Below are 20,380 nucleotides of genomic sequence, written 5' to 3'. Positions count from 1 at the left end.
GAAAGAAAAGGTAGATATTATTGTAAGAATATAGTATATAATAAATACAACCTACAAAAAATGTGTTGACTCTGTTACTGGCAAGGCTTCTGCTCAATGATAGACTACTAGTAAAGTTTTGGGGCAGCCAAAAGTTACAGGTTTTTTACTGAACAAGGATTGTTCAGTGATGTTATTGTTCAGCCCCTGTGTTGTTCAGGGTCAACTGTAGAAATCCCAAAGTTAGTAAAGGCAAAAAATTAGGATGAAAAGAAGAGAGGACAGAAAAGGGACGCCTAGTGGCTCAGCGGTTGAGCACCTGCCTTTGCTCAGGTCGTGATCCTGGGGTCCTGGGATCAAGTCCTGCATTAGGCTCCCCACAGGAAGCCTGCTTCTCCCTCTACCTATGTCTCTGCCTCTCTCTGTGTGTCTCTCATGAATAAATAATTTAAAAAAAAAAGAGAGAGAGAAGAAAGAAAACATCAAACAAAACAAAAAGCAAACAACAGTCTAAGATATTTAAAATAAAATATATTGGAAACAACAATTAATGTTCCAATCCATCTAAAAAACAAAGCTTGTTAAGATCAATACAAGAGAGCATAGCAAGCTGGACAAAAGTGAGAGGTAGACCAGAGGGCCCAGGGTTAAAACGTGTGAGAAAATTACATCTTCTCTATGTCTCCCTTTCCTTTCTTTAAAATAGCAAATATCATACATAGAATTAATGACTCTAGGGACAGTTAGGTCATTATGTAAGGACCCTTATATAGTACCTAGCACACTGTAGTGCTTCACCCTCTTCTCCTGTAAGATAAACATATTACATAAGGCCAAGTTCTTTTATAATCAGATTTGCTTAGAGTGAAGTATACCCTTAATTTTAGAGTGACTTTACATTATTAGATCTACTTAGCTCTAAAGAGCAACAAAGCTATTATATTAATTGGGTCACTGAAGTACATGGCATGAAGCTTGATACATAATTAAAGTAACTAAATATGTCCTAATACACCCCTTTAAATGTTTTATTGATAGTATTGGCTAAATGTGAGAAGTGTGATTTTGCTGTCTTTGTGGGTCATATTTCATTATATAAACATCTCAATTTTAATCAGTTATTATGTTAATATATTCCATTAACAGTGGATATTTATTTTCCACACCTAACAATCTACAATCTTGAAAACTAATTTAAATAGATCTTTTTATAGCAAGTCTGTGAAAACTGTGTATATTCATTAAATTAAAGATCACTTTGTGTGCCAGCACAACCAAATTGTATTTTGAAATGATGCAGGATAAACAGCAGATGTGTCCAATATATATTTTTCTTCAGTTGCTAAGGCAACATTGTTCAGTCTTTAAAAGAGTGAGATGGTGCAGAAACAAAACCAGAAAATAATTCCTTTGGGCATTTGTTTCAGTAAAAAGGTACCCTTCACATTTGTCATTGCAACATAGCCAGTATGGTTCTAATGTCTCCTGTGCATAACATTCTATCTAGTATTATATTATCTGTGCTAGACATTATAAGTTGTATTATCTGTCAGTATAACATGTTCTTCTGTTGGCACAATTCTGAAGAGCTCTCCATATATTTCCACTTCTAATTCATTGTTTATTAACTTGTCCCAAAGGAGACAGGACAACGGTTTCGGCATTTCTCAAGAAGGTGGAGTAATTACAATGGTGACCAAGATAAAAATTGAGAATTGTAGGCTAGATTCCCAAATATAAGGAAGAACTAGTTTGGCAACAAGATGCCTATTACCTCATTCTTTTCCAATTCAGGAAATCTCTTTTCTTCTATCCATTCCTGATTACTGCCCACCTTGTTAATATGTATTTACTCTCTCTCATTCACACAAGTTCAAGTAGTATCTTTTTTTTTTAACTCCTCTTGGACCAAACAAGTGGAGGGTTCTACCAGTTATATATATAATAACATGAAAATTACCATTTGGTCATTATTTCTTTTTTTGCTGGTGGGATCATATGAGATAAAAAGAAACACGGGACCTCATCAGAGCAGGAAAGTTCTAGGAACCAGTGTGTGGCTACAAGTTCTCTGACTAAAATATTAGCACTACTTGAGGAGAGTTTATAAGGAGAAAACCATCTACTTTAAGCAGTTACAGAGCTAGGAAGGGTCAATTGACAGAAAAGCAGAGAAGCTAGCTGTAATTCCAGAAAGAAGGCTATTGGCTAACCCATTTAGTCTCATTTCTTGAATGTCCTTAGGTCATTTTAATATTTAATAAGTGATATGTTAGAACTATAACATGCAAAAATGGTAAGAATGAATTTTGAAATGGTATGAAGAATCAATATGCTTATACATATGAAGCACACTTAGGGTTAAATGTCCCAGAACATATTTTAGAAATAATTTTATCAAAAAAGAAAGAGAGCTTCTCACAAGAGGTGTTATTTTATGTGAGACTGTGATATTAATAGTTCTTTTCTGAGATACTTAAAACCTGAAATAAAACTGGAATATTATCTCAACTTGTACACATACTTAACTGTGTAAAGCCTATTTTGAAAATTTCATTATCATACTAAATGATCTCCTTTGCTCTTGGTGAGTAAAAAATATAAACTTTCAAAAATCTCTCCTGTGTGTAATGCTAACAGTTTTAGAAAGTGAATATTAAATTTCATTAGTAAGACATAAAAATGTTTGAATGTTGTGGCTCAAGCATCACATCTCTATGAGAATTTATAAACATCTTTTCTTAATCTGTTTCAAATTCAGAGACTGAAAAATTCACAGCATATTTTGAAGACTTTTGACTTAAAATGTCCAATAATGGGGGAAGAGAAATAATTTCTCTATTCATCGATTTGAGTTTTACAGATGGTTTCATGGGAGATTAAAGGTGGGACTTTACCAATAGCACGTCCCCAAATATTTGTGATTTCTTCTGAATAAATTATTATTTAAATATCTGACACAAAACAAGACATCTGGGAATAATGTGAATAAAGAATTATTATGGTAGTGCTAGCAAAATTTAACTACTCGATAAACTATTTTGTAGGCTTAATTCCAATAGAAAAATAATTGATATTGACTAGAGACCAAGAAACACAAGAAGCCATTTCTTTGTAACAAATGAAAATAATCGGCAAAACATGAGAAAACATGATGAAAGCAGGACTTACATATCTATTTGTAGGATACTTAAAAAATTCCAATTATTGTGATTCACATGGAATAATTTTAAAAACTCTCAACCTCATCAATTTTGAAAAAAGTTCTATTAACCATAAAAGCAATTTTATACTTATTACTTTTTAAGCTATGTTGCCATTGCAACATAGCCTAAAGACTAAAGACTTGCTAGAAATATTTTAAAGTAGGGGTGGGGGAACACTTTGGGAGTTATTGCACCCAATTAAAACCCAAATTCCCACATATAAAGGAGGAAAAAAGTAAGGAAGAGGGTTAAATGAAGGCAAGGGCGTAAAAAGTGAATGGGATAAGAGAGAACATGGAAGAAAGAGCAATGGATAATGTGATCATGATTTTCTAGAACATGGCGCTGGCTGTAGTAGCCACTAGGTAACAGAGATAAACCTTCAGCAAATTTGATTTTTTTTAAAAAAGAAGAAATTAAATGAATAATGGCTGGTTTTGCTTGGACCCCATACATGGAGGGGCAAGGAGAGACCAAAGAAAAAGGCAGATCGCTCCAGATAAGTTAGTGACAGGTTTAATGAGCAAGGGCACTAACTGAACCCAGTTAAGGCCTCTATATAAACTTTTGAGATTCTGGAGGACAGATGTGGAGATTTACTTGTATTGCAGCCACTCATGGCTTCTCTTGGGTGGCTGCAATACAAGTAAATCTCCACATCTGCCCTCCAGAATCTCAAAAGTTTGTATAGACGCCTTAACTGGGTTCAGTCATGTATACCTTCCAGATGGTCTCAGCAATACATTGCTCTCTCAAGGCTGAAACGTTGAAAATGACTCCCAATATGGCAAGAGTGGGCAGACTGTACAGTCCAAAGACAGGGAAGGGCTGAGCAGCCTCCATGAATACAGCTCACAAGTCAACTGTTACTCACCATCCTCTGGATGACCTCCTTCAATAACAATTTAGGAACTATAAGGAGAACTATCTATATCCATAGATCTTTAAAAATATATATATAATTACCATCTATATCTTTACATGTAAATTTGAAGTTATATCTAAAATCAAAATTTTTAGAAAAATCAAAAATTAGTCTCATGAAGAATAAGCAATCTACTCACAATGGAAAAAAAAAAAAAAGACAGATAAACTCTCTCAAAACCACCCATGAAAATATAAGTTACTACTGTCAAGTTCTACTAAGCTTTCAGAAACAGATATATCCTATATAATGTAAGCTGTTCCAGACTAGAGAAGTATATGTGCCTTATGCTGAGTTCCAGAAGTGCTGTTAAGACTCAGAGCTAAAAAAAAAAAAAAAAAGACTCAAAGCTAACAAAAAGAGGTACCAAGGACCTTCTATTATAAATTGAGAAACCTTCAAGGAAATGGTATTTGTCACTATGATATGTGCCAGTGCATTAAGACCAAAAACAAAAACCAAAAAACACATAGGTAGAAAAAGTGGAAAGAAATAATATTTCCAATCTGTTACTCTATTTAACAAGTCTAAGAAAATAGTATTTCAAACAAAATAGAATTAATGTAATATTTCAATCAAGTAAGTAAATACAGAAAAAAAAAACATAAGATTGGTGAATTTCCTATGCAGTAAGAATCAATTTATAAATACATTACTAAAAAGGAATCCATTTAAAATAGCAACAATAATTTGTTCTAACTCTCTGAAGAAAGTCCATGGTATTTTGATAGGAATTGCATTAAACGTGTATATTGCCCTGGGTAACACTGACATTTTCACAATATTAATTCTGCCAATCCATGAGCATGGAATATTTTTCCATCTCTTTGTGTCTTTCTCAATTTCTTTCAGAAGTGTTCTAGTCTTTAGGGTATAGATCCTTTACCTCTTTGGTTAGGTTTATTCCTAGGTATCTTATGTTTTTGGGTGCAATTGTAAATGGGATTGACTCCTTAATTTCTCTTTCTTCAGTCTCATTGTTAGTGTATAGAAATGCCATTGACTTCTGGGCATTGATTTTGTATCCTGCCACGCTGCCAAATTGCTGTATGAGTTCTAGCAATCTTGGGGTGGAGTCTTTTGGGTTTTCTATGTAGAGTATCATGTCATCGGCAGGAAACCACAAATGTTGGAGACGATGCGGAGTAAAGGGAACCCTCTTACACTATTGGTGGGAATGTGAAATGGTGCAGCCACTCTGGAAAACTGTGTGGAGGTTCCTCAAAGAGTTAAAAATAGACCTGCCCTACGACCCAGCAATTGCGCTGCTGGGGATTTACCCCAAAGATTCAGATGCAATGAAACGCCAGGACACCTGCACCCCGATATTTCTAGCAGCAATGTCCACAACAGCCAAACTGTGGAAGGAGCCTCGGTGTCCATTAAAAGATGAATGGATAAAGAAGATGTGGTTTATGTATACAATGGAATATTACTCAGCCATTAGAAATGACAAATACCCACCATTTGCTTCGACGTGGATGATCTGGAGGGTATTATGCTGAGTGAAATAAGTCAATTGGAGAAGGACAGACATTATATGGTCTCATTCATTTGGGGAATATAAATAATAGTGAAAGGGAATAGAGGGGAAGGGAGAAGAAATAGGTAGGAAATATCAGAAAGGGAGACAGAACATGGAAGACTCCTAACTCTAGGAAACGAACTAGGGGTGGTGGAAGGGGAGGAGGGTGGGGGGTTGGGGTGACTGGGTGGTGGGCACTGAGGGGGGCACTTGACGGGATGAGCATTAGGTATTATTCTGTATGTTGGCAAATTGAACACCAATAGAAAATAAATTTATTATTTTAAAAAGCTTAAAATTAAGAATTGAGTTGTAAATCACATAAAAAAATAAAATAAAATAGCAACAATATATTAAAAAAATTCATAGCAATACATCTAAGAAGAAAGATTCAATAAGAACACAAAACTCAGGGGGTGCGTGGGTGGCTCCCTTGATTAACCCTCTGCCTTCAGCTCAGGTCATGACCCAGGTTTCCAAATGGAGCTCTTTCAGGCTCCCTGCTCAGTAGGAGTCTGTTTCTTCCAGCCCCTACCCCTCACTTGTGTGTGTGCTAATGTGTGCTCCTATGTATGCTCTCTCTCTCCAATAAATAAATAAATAATTTTTTAAAAAGAATATAAAACTCAAATGAAGGATATTACAAAATAAATGGAGACACAGAATATGCTCTGGAAAAATATTCAACATTTTAAAGACATTAATTCTCCATGCAAACTCAATGAGAATCTGAACATTTTTTTAAACAAAACTTGGCAAATTAATTACCAATTTTACTCCAAGAAAACCAAATAGAAAAGCCAAGCCAAAAGTTTTGAAGAGAAAAATGAGAAAAGATTTGTTCTACTGAAATATAAAACAGGCTATAAAATAATAAGAGTTTAAACATATTTTGGTTTTGATGAGTATCAGACAAATATATCAATAGAGCAGACAGAAATATACTTGTCTGTTTATTTGAAGTTAAGAGATAGTAAAAACATTTCATATCAGTAAGAAATATAACCTAGTCAATCAATACATTTAATAACCAGGTTATTCATATGGGAAAAAATAAAATTAGAACATCTTATTATTTACAAAAACAAACTCTCTATGGATTAAATTTCTAGATAGAAAAATCTGAAAAGAACTATAGAAACATTAAACTTACAACATAGGTTAATTTGTTTATGTCCTTTAGGTCAAGAAAGCCTTCAAAAACAAAACATTAAATGCAGAGTTACACAGAAAATTTTTAAACTATGTCTAAAATTTAAAATCTGCATGATCAAATACATCTTAAATAAAGTTAAAAGATAAATGTAAAACAAGGAGAAAATATGTTAAACAGATAAAGAAATTATTTCTAGAATACATAATCAAAAAGACAAGCAGCAAATAAACACTCTATTGTGAGTAAATTCACAAAAGAGAAAGTATGAATTAGATCATAATGAGCTATTTTTTCCCACTAGGTTGGCAAAAACGATAAAATAGACAATATCAAATATTTCTGAGGATGTATGTAGTAAAGAATAAACTAATAACCTGATGGTAGAAGTTTAATTAATATAGCCACATTGACCAATCTGTTAATATCTAAATGGTATGGATACTGAGAAATACAGCAGTATCTATCCCAGATAATTATATACATATTTGCAAATGGGAGAATATACAATAAAAAACAAAATAATCAGGCAGCCCCAGTGGTGCAGCGGTTTAGCACCGCCTGCAACCCGGGGTGTGATCCTGGAGACCCGGGATCGAGTCCCACATCGGGCTCCCTGCGTGGAGCCTGCTTCTCTCTCTGCCTGTGTCTCTGCCTCTCTTTCGCTCTCTCTGAATAAATAAATAAATAAATCTTTAAAAAATAAATAAATAATCAAAATTTCTATTAGTAAGAATAGGCTAAACAACCTATAGCATCATGTAAAGTACAATGCTATAGTAAAAAGTAATATGAAAATATATTGAGATATGCAACAATTCCCAAAGAAATTGCAGAAAGTTACAGAGAAATATATACAATATTATGCAAATAACCACAAAACATTTTTCTATATGCATTTATAGGTCTCTAAATTATACAGAAAATAATACTGATAAGGTGGTCACCTTAAGGGAAGAGACTGGGATTTTTAACTGAGTACATAGTCTTTTGGTTTACTATCTTTAAATGGAAAAATAATATTCAGTCAGTTATTTTTATAGTTAAAAATAAATTTTAAAACCATTTTTTAAAAAGTCAGGAACTGGGGGAAACAATACAAAATTAAATCAAGCAGGCATTTAATGAGCTTATAAATATGACAGAAATTATATCTCATTACTTAAAGAAAAATATCAATTCATTTTTATGTAGTCATCTACATAATTCAAGTTAAATCAAGGCCATATTTTTATGCCTGGAGACTATTCATAAGTGTTTGAAGCTATTATTTATACCTCCATTTGGAGTATACACAGCACATCCGGGACTCATCTTTAATGCTATAGCAGGGCTTTTTGCAATTAAAGAGAGTTAATGAAAACAAAATCAAACTTAAATGACTTTAAATGACTCTTATCTTTACTCTGAAAGACCCAAGAGAAAAACATACAGTTAAAAATGTTACTCTTTGGGCTAATTGACTATCTTAATATTGTTCAACAGCCCAAGACACAAGTTTGTCAACTTGGATCAAGCAACTTACTTGAAGGAGGGTGATTTTATTAATAGAGGTTGTGTTCCTTGAAGAAGCATAAAAGAGGGGTGAAATATCAACAGTGACAGCATCACTTAAGAAATCAACTTTTTTAGTGTGATTTTTTCCCCCAGTCTTTGCCAAAGATCTCAGTGACAATTTCTCAATTCAAGTAATATTTATTTAGTGCATCTCTATCAAGAAACAGATTTCTTAAAACCTGTAATTTATAATCTGGTTGGAAAGATGATGCCTACAAGTATAGAACAGTTAAGGAATATTCCAACATAATACATTCTCAAGTGTTAATTAATGTGATGAACCATAATGCTATAATAGATCCAGATTGGGATGGATCATTGTCATCTAAAGACATTAATTCATTGAAAAAATTGAAATGAGACTTATTCTCATAGTCAAATCATCCACATAAATTTTTCAACTACAGTATCCCTGTCAAGAGGATACCCATCTTGAACTGAATTTAATGTATCAGGGAACTCATAAACCCTTATGGGCTAGCTCAGAAGATTTTTATCTAAATCCACCTCCTGACCATCCCTGGTCTTTCCCATGTGAACCTGCATGAACTTCTTCCTCCATGACAATCATTTTCATTCTGCTATTATACCATACCTGACTGGAATAAATTCCAGGTACATTTTAGAAAACTTAACCTTAAAGATAAAAAAATGATAAACTAAGGTACTCAATAATGATGGAAATTGATCTGAAAAATATATGTTCCTGGCTTACAACTGAGAAAATCTCAAACACATTTAAAAAATATATCTGTTCAGTTTTTTAGGACCTTGAGGAAAGAAATTGCACCAATACCTTTCAATGTATTTGAAGTTTATTGACCTCTCCCTCAAACAGTGTGCCTTTATTTTATATTTATAGTTAACCTAAATCCTTCAATCTTCTCCAAAAGTTTTGTATCTTTAAGTCTAACTGTCTCCTTCATGGCCAGGAGTTTGTTTTCACTATGAGTTCTCTGATGTAAAGAAAAAGAGATAAGAACTCTTCACACATCCATTTCCTTCACTCTCCTGTGGAACTAATATGAGGCTTGTGTTTTAGGGAGACTGAGTTCTTAGATGTTTATAAAACAATCCAGCTACCCTTTCAAACTAACCATCCAAGAGACCTTCATTTTAATCACATAACGGTCAACATGGCCAGTTTATGCCACTCCACCTGGAAACCTATGACAGGGATCAGCTGTTCTGTGCTCCTACTACCCAAAAACATCAGAGTCACGTTAACAGGATTCTCATGCCTTTACTCATAATAATGCTGCAACACAATTCAAATTAAAGATGAAGAGAAAAGAAAACACAGATCAGGACAGATTCTTCGGCCCCAGAAAAATAATATTTGATCTATAAGATGTGCTTTGAGCACCCATTTGATATGTAATATTTCACCTCTACGTTTTGAGAATTTTAAGTTTTATATTCATTTTAAATAATTAAAGACAACATTTAAAGTTACTTTTAGTCATTTAATTTATAAATGAAAATGTTATTTACATATACTTAGGAAATACTGTAGTAATTTTTCTAAGCTAAAGTCTTCCTGAGAATCCATATAAAATTACTTTAGCAATTCTAAAACCAAGCCATGGGTCCCATCCTAAAAGAGAATCCAATCCAATAAGAAATATGGTAAGAAATGTGCAGCATGCTATAATAGCACACAGTACTGGCACTTAACCCAATGGTAGGAGAGGAAAGGGGGGCAAGAAGACTACTAAGAAATGACACTGAAGCTGAGGTCTGAAGGCTAAATAGCTATTGGTAAGGGGATGAGAAAAGTAAAGAATGATATAAAATTATATAGGCATGGGGAAAGGCCCAGAAGCAAGAGGGAATAAATGGTAAATAACTGCATTAATAATCCCAACGTTTCAGACCTCTCTGTAACCACACCCTTTGATAGTGCCCTTCCATACTGACCCTGAACCTGGCCGTGTGACTTGCTTTGCCCAATAGGATACCAACAAACTCAATGAAAGCAAAAAAAGCAAGGGTGCATTTTTGCTTCCTCTCTTGAATCCATGCAATCACCAGGCTATCCTGCTGGAGGATGAAACATGTGAAGAAAGCCAAGGACGTCCAAGTCAAGAGCATGGAAACTGCTAATCTTGTCAGTGAAACCCAACCAAAACCAGAATTATTTAGCACAGTCAATACTGACAATCAGCACTGCCCAACTGTCCAGTTGGCAGAACTAATATGGGAAAAGGAATAAATGGTTGTTTTCTTAAACCACTAAGTTTTGAGTGGTTTGTTATACAAATTATTAAGGCAATAGGTAAATGATAGAAAAGAGACACAAACTGACAAGCAAAAATAAATAAATAAAAGCATGTCATTATCTCAATGTATTTTATTAAATTTTTGCAAAGGCTGAATCTTCTTTCAAATGGTAATTCCAATTACATCACCTCTTTGGTGATGTGTTTCCTTGTGTCCTTTATTTTGTTGTTGTTTTGTCTATTTACATGTGTTTGCCTTCTTTATTTAATTTATTTATTTATTTATTTATTTATTTATTTATTTATTTATTTATTTAAAGATTTTATTTATTTATTCATAGAGAGAGAGAGAGAGGGGCAGAGTCACAGGCAGAGGGAGAAGCAGGCTCCATGCAGGGAGCCCGACGTGGGACTCGATCCCGGATCTCCAGGACCACACCCCAGGCTGCAGGTGGCGCTAAACCACTGCGTCATTTATTTAAACTTAATTTTAAATAAATTAAGAGCTGCCTGTCTTCCTCATTTATTTAAACTTAATTAGTTCTCTTGAGAATCTTGCTAAAGCAGACTGAGTATATACAGTTACTACCTTGGCTCCACACTCTAAAGCTATCTTCCTCTGGGTTTTCTCCTATGTATGTAACTTTTGGGGGCAACATTTTATAGCTTACTACCTTCCCTTCTTCCTCAGGTTTGATTCTTTTCTATGCTCCCTTGATTTTATCTTCCAGTAAGAAATCTATACCTTCCAGTAAGGAACACACTCCCTGCCTACCCCCTTGGCTCCACAAAGCCCATGTGGCCAAGGAAACTTTCAGATGTCCCACTCACTCTGCAATCCTCATTCCCTGCCAGGTGAGAGGACTGGGTACTATAACCCCAGGATTCTGTATACTATAAGGTATTGATTTTTATTTTGGGCAAATATTTTCCTCAATCAATTTTAATAATATAGTAATTTGATTTGTACTTACACTGTTGGGGAGAGTCATATTTTAATTCATCTCCTCTGAGGTTTTTCCAAGTTTTGAAGTTTAGAAGGCCCTCTGTTAATAGATAGTATCAAAGTACTATTCACTATTCACAGAAAAGTAAATTCTTTATTTTATTTTATTTTTTTAAAGATTTTATTTATTCATAAGAGACACAGGGAGAGAGAGAGAGAGGCAGAGACACAGGCAGAGGGAGAATCAGGCTCCATGCAGGGAGCCAAATGTGGATCTTGATCCCGGGACTCCAGGATCACGCCCTGGGCTGAAGGCAGGAGCTAAACCACTGAGCCACCCAGGGATCCCAATTCTTAATTTTAAAAATAACTTTTGGGGATCCCTGGGTGACGCAGCGGTTTGGCGCCTGCCTTTGGCCCAGGGCGCGATCCTGGAGACCCGGAATCGAATCCCAAGTCGGGCTCCATACATGGAGCCTGCTTCTCCCTCTGCCTGTGTCGCTGCCTCTCTCTCTCTCTCTCTCTCTCTCTCTCTCTCTCTGTGATTATCATGAACAAATAAATAAATAAAATCTTTAAAAAAAAAATAACTTTTGGCCCAGTAATACTGCTGCTAGTAATTTGGTGAATGCACGCATTGGCTAAAGTAATCTGGAAACAATCTAAATGTCCATTTTTAAATCAGTACTTAAATAGATTAGGTTGTATGTAATGTTAGTATCATTATTTACCATTATGGAAATAACACTATCATATCAGAAGTACAGACAACGTGCATACTATAACTACATTCAAGTAAAGATTAAAAATTATATATAACTATTATTTATGTAATGTATATTACTTTTTTATACATATGCTATTACATGCATATTTTTTCAAGGACTTCAGAAAAGTTGTAATAGCAATAGTTACCTTTGGAGAAAGAAACTTTTGAGTGGTAAAAATGGGAAAGGGAGGGGTTATTTTTTATCATTTCATACTTTCTTGGGAAGACTGAATTACTTGCTAATTATTTGTGAAATTTTAATTTTGTATTAGATTTTTAGAAGTCTATTATGAAAATATTTTATATTTACTTGGTTTTTTTTTTCCAGGTTATTTATTTAGCTTGATTTCTTCTTTCAGTCTAAAATCTTATATTCACATTTACCAAGTAGAAAATTTTAAAAAGTTTTCCTCAGGAAGGAACATAAAACATTGTCAGGGGCATTGAGCTCCATTTAGGATATATTTAAGAATGACTTCCCCAAAAAAGAACAAAAAGACAAATAAGGGAAGAGTCAGAAATACTATCAAAAGTAAATGAGGGAGGTAGAGGATTCTAGGAAGGTAACAGAATAGGAAGCACCAGGAATCTGTCTCCCTTCTAAACAACAATTGCACTGTCAAATCTGTCCAATGTAACTATTTTAGAAATCTGGAGTTTACTGAAGGCTAGCAACTTCCAGGAAAAGGCTTGGACAGTAAATTTTAGTGAATTTTAGTCAATGTTATCTCAGCACAGAAGCAGCTTCCCAGCCCCTTTTTCTCCAACCCTGTGGTAGACAGCCACACGATTATTCCTGGAGCAGTTCACACACAACTTGAAGGAGCCAAGGTAGACATAAAGTGCCCAGTCCTCAGGGATGGACTGAGGGGATCAAACATCAGGGATGTGGTCTCTGACTGCTGGTCCTGATGACAAAGGTGCAAAAAAATGGGCAGTCATTTTTGCACACACACTCTTCATCCTCCAGCTGAAGTGACTTCTGGAAATTTAAAGAGCTGGCAACCTTTACCCCCACTTTGTTTTTCTTTTTTCCCTTTTGAAAATGGAACATTAAAAACTAGGACATTCAAGAGCAACTGCAAATATGGAGAAAATTACAAAGTGACTGTGCGTGCCCAGAGAAAGGCTCAGGCTCAGAAAAGATTTGAGAAACCTTATTTATGCCTCAGGTGACCCTTGGCACAGAGGCATATATATTTATATAAATATGTAACCTATATATACTTATAAAAATAATATCCCATAACCTCATCATCAGAAAAATGAAGATCAAAACCATAATGAGTTATCACTTCACATCAGTCAGAATGGCTAGTATCCAAAAGACAAGAAATAACAAATGCTGATGAGGCTATGGAGAAGAGAACACTCATGTACTGTTAGTGGGAATGTAAATTAGTGTAAACACTGTGGGAAACCGTATGGAGTTCCCCCAAAATTAACAACAGAAATACCATATGATCCAGTGATTCCACTATTGGATATTTACCCAAAGAAAATAAAAACACTAAATTGAAAAGATATATGCACCCCTATATTTATTGTAGCATTAATTACAATAGCCAAGATATAGAAGCAACCCAAATTTCTTTGCTACGTAAATAGATAAAAAAGATGTGGCATATGTATATATACAATAGAATATTACTCGTCCATAAGAAAGAATGTGGGAGTCCTAGGAGGAAAGAGAGAGACAGCAAGAACAAGAACAAGAGCAAGAGTGAGAGTGAATGAAAGAGGGGGATGAGAGAATATCTGAAAAATAATGGCTGAAACTTTCCAAATTTGATGAAGGCATAAATATAAACATCTAAGAAGATCAAGGAATTCTACATAAGATGAACTCAGAGACCCACAACAAGATACATTTATTCAATCATTCAAAAAACAGAATCTTGAAGCAGGGAGAGAAGTAACTGTTATCACATACAAGGAATCCTCAATAGGATTATCAGCAGATTTCCCATCAGAAACTTTTGAGGCCAGTAGGCATGGACCAAATATGTTCAAAGCCTCAAAGAAAAACTTTCAACCAAGAATCCTGTATCTGGCAAAACTGACCTTCCTAAATGTTAGAGAAATTATCAGATATAATCTGAAGGACTTATTACCATTAGGCCTTCCCTGTAAGTAATCTCCAAGAGAGTCTTGCAGGTTGAAATGAAAGGATATTAGACAGTAACTTGAAGCTATATGAAGAAATAAAGATCTCAAGAAAAGTAAATTCATGGCCAATTATAAAGCTAGTATTACTGTAACAACAGTTTATAATTGTATTTTTTTGTTTCTATATAACATGAGATACTAATGCATTTCTGTGCATTCCCAGAAAGGAATTTAAATTTTTCACTAAAATAAATTAAACACAAAACAGGACAGTAACATAGACAATGAAAGTGGGGACATTACTACTATGTCAACAAATTGGATAACCTAGATGAAATAGACAAATTCCTAGATCACAAGACTAACAAGATTAAACCATGGAGAAATAGGAAATCTTAATAGACAAATAATGAGTAAAATACTTAGGAATTAACCAAGGAGATGAAAATCTTACACAATGAAAACTACAAAATATTGTTGAGAGAAATTAACAAAGACATAAACAAATGGAAACACATCTTTAATATTCAGTACCACACAAAGTGATGTACAGATTCAATGCAATCTCTATCAAAATCCCAATGACAATTCTTATAGAAATAGAAATCCAAAATTCATGTGGAATATCAAGAAATCTTGAATAACCCAAACAAAAGAGAGTACAGAAAAAACCTTCACAAAATGGTCAAATGATTTTTAACAAGGGTGTCAAGACCATTCAGTGGGGAAAGGACAGTCTTTTCAACGCATGATGGTGGGAAAACTGGCTATCCATATGCAAAAGAATGAACTTGAATACTTACCTAACACCATATACAAAAATTATCTCAAAATGTATCAAAGACCTAAATGTAAGACCTAAAAAACCCTAAAAATTTTAAAAGAAAATATAGGACAAAAAACTTATGACATTGGATTTGACAATAATTTTTTGGATATGGCACTAATGACACAGGTGGTAAAAAAAAAAAATTGGATTTCACGAAAATTTTAAAACTTTGTGCATCAAAAGACAATCCATAGAATGGAGTAAAATACTTGCAAATCATATATCTGATAAGAGATTAATATCCAAAATATATAGAGAATTCCTGAAACTCAAAAAAAAATCCCACAAAAACCCAATTCAAAAATGAGCAAAAAGCCATGAATAGACATTGTCCAAAGAAGATATACAAATGACCAAAAAGCACATGAAAAGATTATATGATTAACCATAAAGAAATGCATACCAAAACTACAATGAGACACCATCTCACACTCATTAGGATATCCACCATCAAAAAAATCAGAAAATAACAATACTAGTAAAGATATGGAGTAACTGGATCTCTTGTGTTCTGTTGATGGGAATGTAAAATGGTTCAGCTGAGTGGAAAACAATAGGGCAATTCCTCAAAAATTTAAGAATAGAATTTTCATATGATCTAGCAATCCTACTTCTGGATATATACCCAAAAGAACTGAAAGCAGGGTCTCAAAGAAATATATATATCATCGCACCATTATTCAGAATAACTAAAATGTGGAAGCAACCAAATATTCATCAACAGATGAAAAAACAAAATATGTATATGCATATAATAGAATATTTATTGTTAACTTATAATGGAAAGATACTCTGACATAAATCTACAACATGAAAGAAGCTTGAGGACATTACACGGAATGAAATAATTCAGTGACTAAAAGACAAATACTATGTAATTCTGCTTATAGGAAGTAATGAAAGTAGTTAAAATCACAGAAACAGAAAATAGAATGGTGGCTGAGAGGAAGAGTGAATGGGGAGTTATTGTTTAACAACCTGTATAGATTTCCAGTTTTTCAAGATGTAGAAGTTCTGCAGATGGGTAGTAGTTATGGTCATATAACATTACGAGTGCATTTAATACCACGGAACTGTACACTTAAAAATGGCTAAGATGGTAAATTTTATAGTTTGTATATTTACTACAATTTTTAAAAACTAAAAAAAAACTACAAAATGAAATTTTGATAGGGTTTAGGTGAGTATATGTACTTGCCAAAACTCAGCAATTGTATACCTAAGATTTCTGTGTCATTGTTATATAAATTTTACCTCAGAAGAAACTACATCAAACATTGAACTCTAATTAATGATATGCATGCTGCATTTTTCAGAGAGAAGCATACTAACATATCTGTAATTACTGTGAAATGAATTTTAAAAATAAAGTGGATGAATGAATGGATAGAGGGATGCATTGATGCGCTGATCTGTAAGAAAGTGAGTACATTCTATAGTACAATGTCATTAGTAAAATCGAGGCTTTAGGTATATGGGTGTTTACCATAAAATTCTTTCAACTTTGTTGTATATTTAGAATGTTTATTAAAAATTTAGGGGGGAAAGGAATTTTAAAAAGACAAATGAAGGCATTCAAATATATTAGCAGTTTGGGACCATTTAGTTGAGGAATAAATAACCCTTCACATCATAATAGTTCCTGAAGCTGTGTTTTTTTGTTTTTGTTTTTTTTTGAAGCTGTGTTTATAACAGAGTATACACATCAATTTCATAATCATGAGCCATGTTATAATGATGTGTGTAAAGTGCTATTTAAGAAGTCATATAGAGTATGATATATTTAGGAAATACTGTTATCCATAATAAAATTAAAGTGTTGGTCCTCTAAATAGGAAGTTTTAGTTATTAAGAAAATTCAATTGTGGCGAAGTAGTTTCTTCCCTGTGATGTTGACTAAATTAAATGTATTTCTAAATAAGAAATGTTTTGTGAATTAATCAAATCATACTCAGAAAAAGTTTCGTTGATTTCCATGCTTTTCAGAACCTCCATTTCCTTAATTCATTTACATTTCTAATAAATTCAACAGTCAACTTGTTTCCAATTTTTTGCAGGGGTACACAAAATTTTATATGATCTTTTTCTTTTTTTTTTTTTTTTGAGAGAGAGAGAGAGAGAGAAGAGTGTGTACGTTGGGGAGGGAGTGCAGGGGGGGGGGGGAGAGGACCTTAACCAGGCTCCATGCCCAGCTTGAAGCCCCATGTGGGGCTTGATCTCAGGACCTTGAAATCATGACCTGAGCCAAACCAAGAGTTGGATGCTTAACCGAAAGAGCCACCCAGACACCCTAATGTAATCTATTTTAATATCGTTAGGAAATACTTCAAGTTTAGATTATGTCAGTTATGAAAAATAAATACTCTATGTCTAATATGGTATCCTCAGAAATAAGGACAGCCTTAAAAGTAATATTTCAGTATATCTAATGAATTCTTAATAGTGGAGCTAATCAAAATCTAACATATTTAGTTGGTCCTCTTATTTTTTGGCCTTTTTAAAATTAAATTCATGTGTATGTGTGAGTCTGCTCTGTGTAGACAGCTGCACGTGTTCTTTTTAACCTTGTGAGAAAAAGAACAGTGGAATATGAGCAAAAGCAATCAGGAAATAGAATAGAATAAATAAATGGGGGTAGAGGTGATGCTCATTTCACAGACCAAATAGTATGTTTACAGATAAAATGCTTTCAGATTATTTGCAAAACTAAAGGTTTTCCTACTATTTTCTCAGTGCTCTAGCAAAATAACCTACTAAAATGCCTATAGCACTGTTTAAATGCAATTTTCCTTTCTATTAGAAACAAGACCACATGCATGACTTTTCATTTACTTGAATTTCTTCACATGATTTAAAAACAAGTAGACCTATTGCTTACCAGTTGTGTGAGCTTTAGCAAAGCATTTAATTTATCCGGAACTCAGTTTGCTCATCTGTAAAATGGAGACAATCAGATAATTATGGGATTTTAATAGGAAAATGTATATACAAATACTTGAAAGCTTCAGAATATACAAATGTGAACTCATGTTACTATCACTAACTTTTCACACAGCCAAAGGGCATATTCCTGATTGACTTATAAAAACAATCAATCCATATGCAAACACACGCACTCACATAGCTAAGCCACAGATGCAAAAAGGAAGTAAGTTCAGTATAAAACTAGGCTCCTGATAGCAAATAGCTTGTTTCGTCGATCTCTGTAACAAGGTACCAAAGTCAAATGCCTGTGGATACAGGAAAAGAGCACAATAGTAAAAATGCCCAGATGTATAATGACAGTGTATGGAGATAGTTCAGGAAAAGGAAGGAGGGAGTGTATTCTTTTAAAAATGTTCAAATTCGGGGATCCTTGGGTGGCTCGGTGGTCTGGCGCCTGCCTTTGGCCCAGGGCACGATCCTGCGGTCCCAGGATCGGGTCCCTCGTCGGGCTCCTGGCATGGAGCCTGCTTCTCCCTCTGCCTGTGTCTCTGCCTCTCTCTCTCTCTAGGTCTATCATGAATAAATAAATAAAATCTTTTTTAAAAAAATGTTCAAATTCAATTTTAAATTGGTTGTACTGGCAAACAAACTCACAGTTCGGGCTCTATCACAATATGATCCACATTTAGTTAAAAACATAAAATGAAAACATACGAGATGATTAGAAAACAATGAAAAACCCAATTCAGTATATCCAAGAGTAACCTAGAGCATTCAGTAGTCAGATGGAAAAGACGACTAGTAGTTACCCTGAAGACTGAATAATAATAATATCCAGATGGATGGGAAGAAGAGGGAGCAACTTCTGAGAACTCGGGCAGAGAGACAGCATGGAATGCATAAGTTCTCCTTAAGGGCTATCCTTGCTTATAAGGTTGAAAGATTATTGGGGATAAGCAAGAGACACAAACCTAGAAGATGTAAAGGAAACATGAACAGTATGAGATAAGGGACAGGGTGCCACTGCATATCTGGGGGAAGAGATAAACGAATGCATTATTCTTGCTAAACCTTTCAGTAAAGAAAGTGTTACAATAAAAATATAACTGATTAAGTACTGAGGGCTAAAAACCAAAAAGGGGACAAATATTTCAACATGGGAACTGATTTCAAAGAGTAACTTATGAGTAATTTATTAATTTTCTGATCTTGATTAACTTATGAAAGGTGTTGAAATAACTAAAGAAATCAGGGGTTACCCCAGGCTATCCTGACTTCACCTTTTCATCTTTGAGCTATTTTACAACTCTGTAAATTGCAGAAAACTGATAGCAATATAAATACGTCTTGTTCATGGAAATGTGAATGAATTTTATATAGAAGAAATCACTTTTACATCTTTTTTAAAAAAAATAATTTCAGCACTCTTGACTACGTAAATAGATATATCTGCTCTCTGCAATTTTTTTTTTTTTTTATGAACATGTTCCTGACTAGAAAGACCATATTGGTAATGGAATCCTTCACTGCCCTCCTTCTGCACTAGGTAAGCATGCTTTCACTCATCATCTCTCTGCTGGCTTGGATCAGTAGAAAGTGCTATGTGATTCTTAACATCTGAGATCACAGTGGTCATTCTCTCTCTTTTCAGATCCATTCTCCACATCTTCCTGTCTCGCTGTGTGTCCCAAGCAGTAGACTCTCGGAGAATATATTACCCAGGTTTTTTGCTTTCTGGTTTCTAGTGGGTTTGGCTAAAGGAAGGCATGGGCAAGAGATCAAAGATTGAAAGGAGAAAGGGAGAACTGGAGTAATTTTTTCCTTTCCCTATAATCACCCTCCTACTCCATTCCCCCTCTCCCTACTCCACATGTCAGCTCAATGTTTTGTGTCACTGCTTGCATCCCTTCATTGACTATGACCCCTAAGAGTTTAGGGGTCACTTTATCCATGGCTCTTTTTATTAGGCTTTAGTATATTACTCTCCAGGCGGTAGTAACAGCTTTTCATTGTTGATTATCTTTGGCTCCCCCTACCTTACTTTCTCACTTTCTGGGGTGGCTTCCTTACTGCTGCCACACTTCTATAATCAGTCCTTTCAGTAAATTTTAGCTGAGCCATGTGAATGGAATTGTTTCATGCTGGAACACTGACGGGTGCAATCACCATTCAATAAAATTCAATATTAGGTAGCTCTGAATTTAAATTTAAAATAAAGACACATACACATAACGA

The 20,380-nt window shown here is 34.4% G+C and overlaps 1 protein-coding gene across 50 annotated transcripts in view; it reads right to left on the bottom strand.

Moving 5' to 3' along the window:
- The window catches only part of LOC144293759 (uncharacterized), a 472,204-nt gene that overhangs the window by 375,936 nt on the left and 75,888 nt on the right, over positions 1–20,380 (bottom strand). For 44 of the 50 annotated variants that reach the window (XR_013361003.1, XR_013361004.1, XR_013361006.1 and 41 more), the window contains one exon: positions 18,099–18,153. The exons of 3 other annotated variants lie outside the window; for them this stretch is intronic. The gene's annotated coding sequence lies outside the window, so the exon portion shown is untranslated. Of the gene's footprint in view, positions 1–18,098; positions 18,154–18,340; positions 18,451–20,380 lie in introns of all 50 variants that reach the window. 3 more of the 50 variants (XM_077864823.1, XM_077864834.1, XM_077864821.1) reach the window with 1 other exon arrangement.

The sequence above is a fragment of the Canis aureus genome, chromosome 22 (assembly GCF_053574225.1).
Source record: "Canis aureus isolate CA01 chromosome 22, VMU_Caureus_v.1.0, whole genome shotgun sequence".
In the NCBI taxonomy this organism is placed as follows: domain Eukaryota; kingdom Metazoa; phylum Chordata; class Mammalia; order Carnivora; family Canidae; genus Canis; species Canis aureus.
Note: the sequence above shows the minus strand (reverse complement) of the source record. Positions and strands in the feature narration are given on the sequence as shown.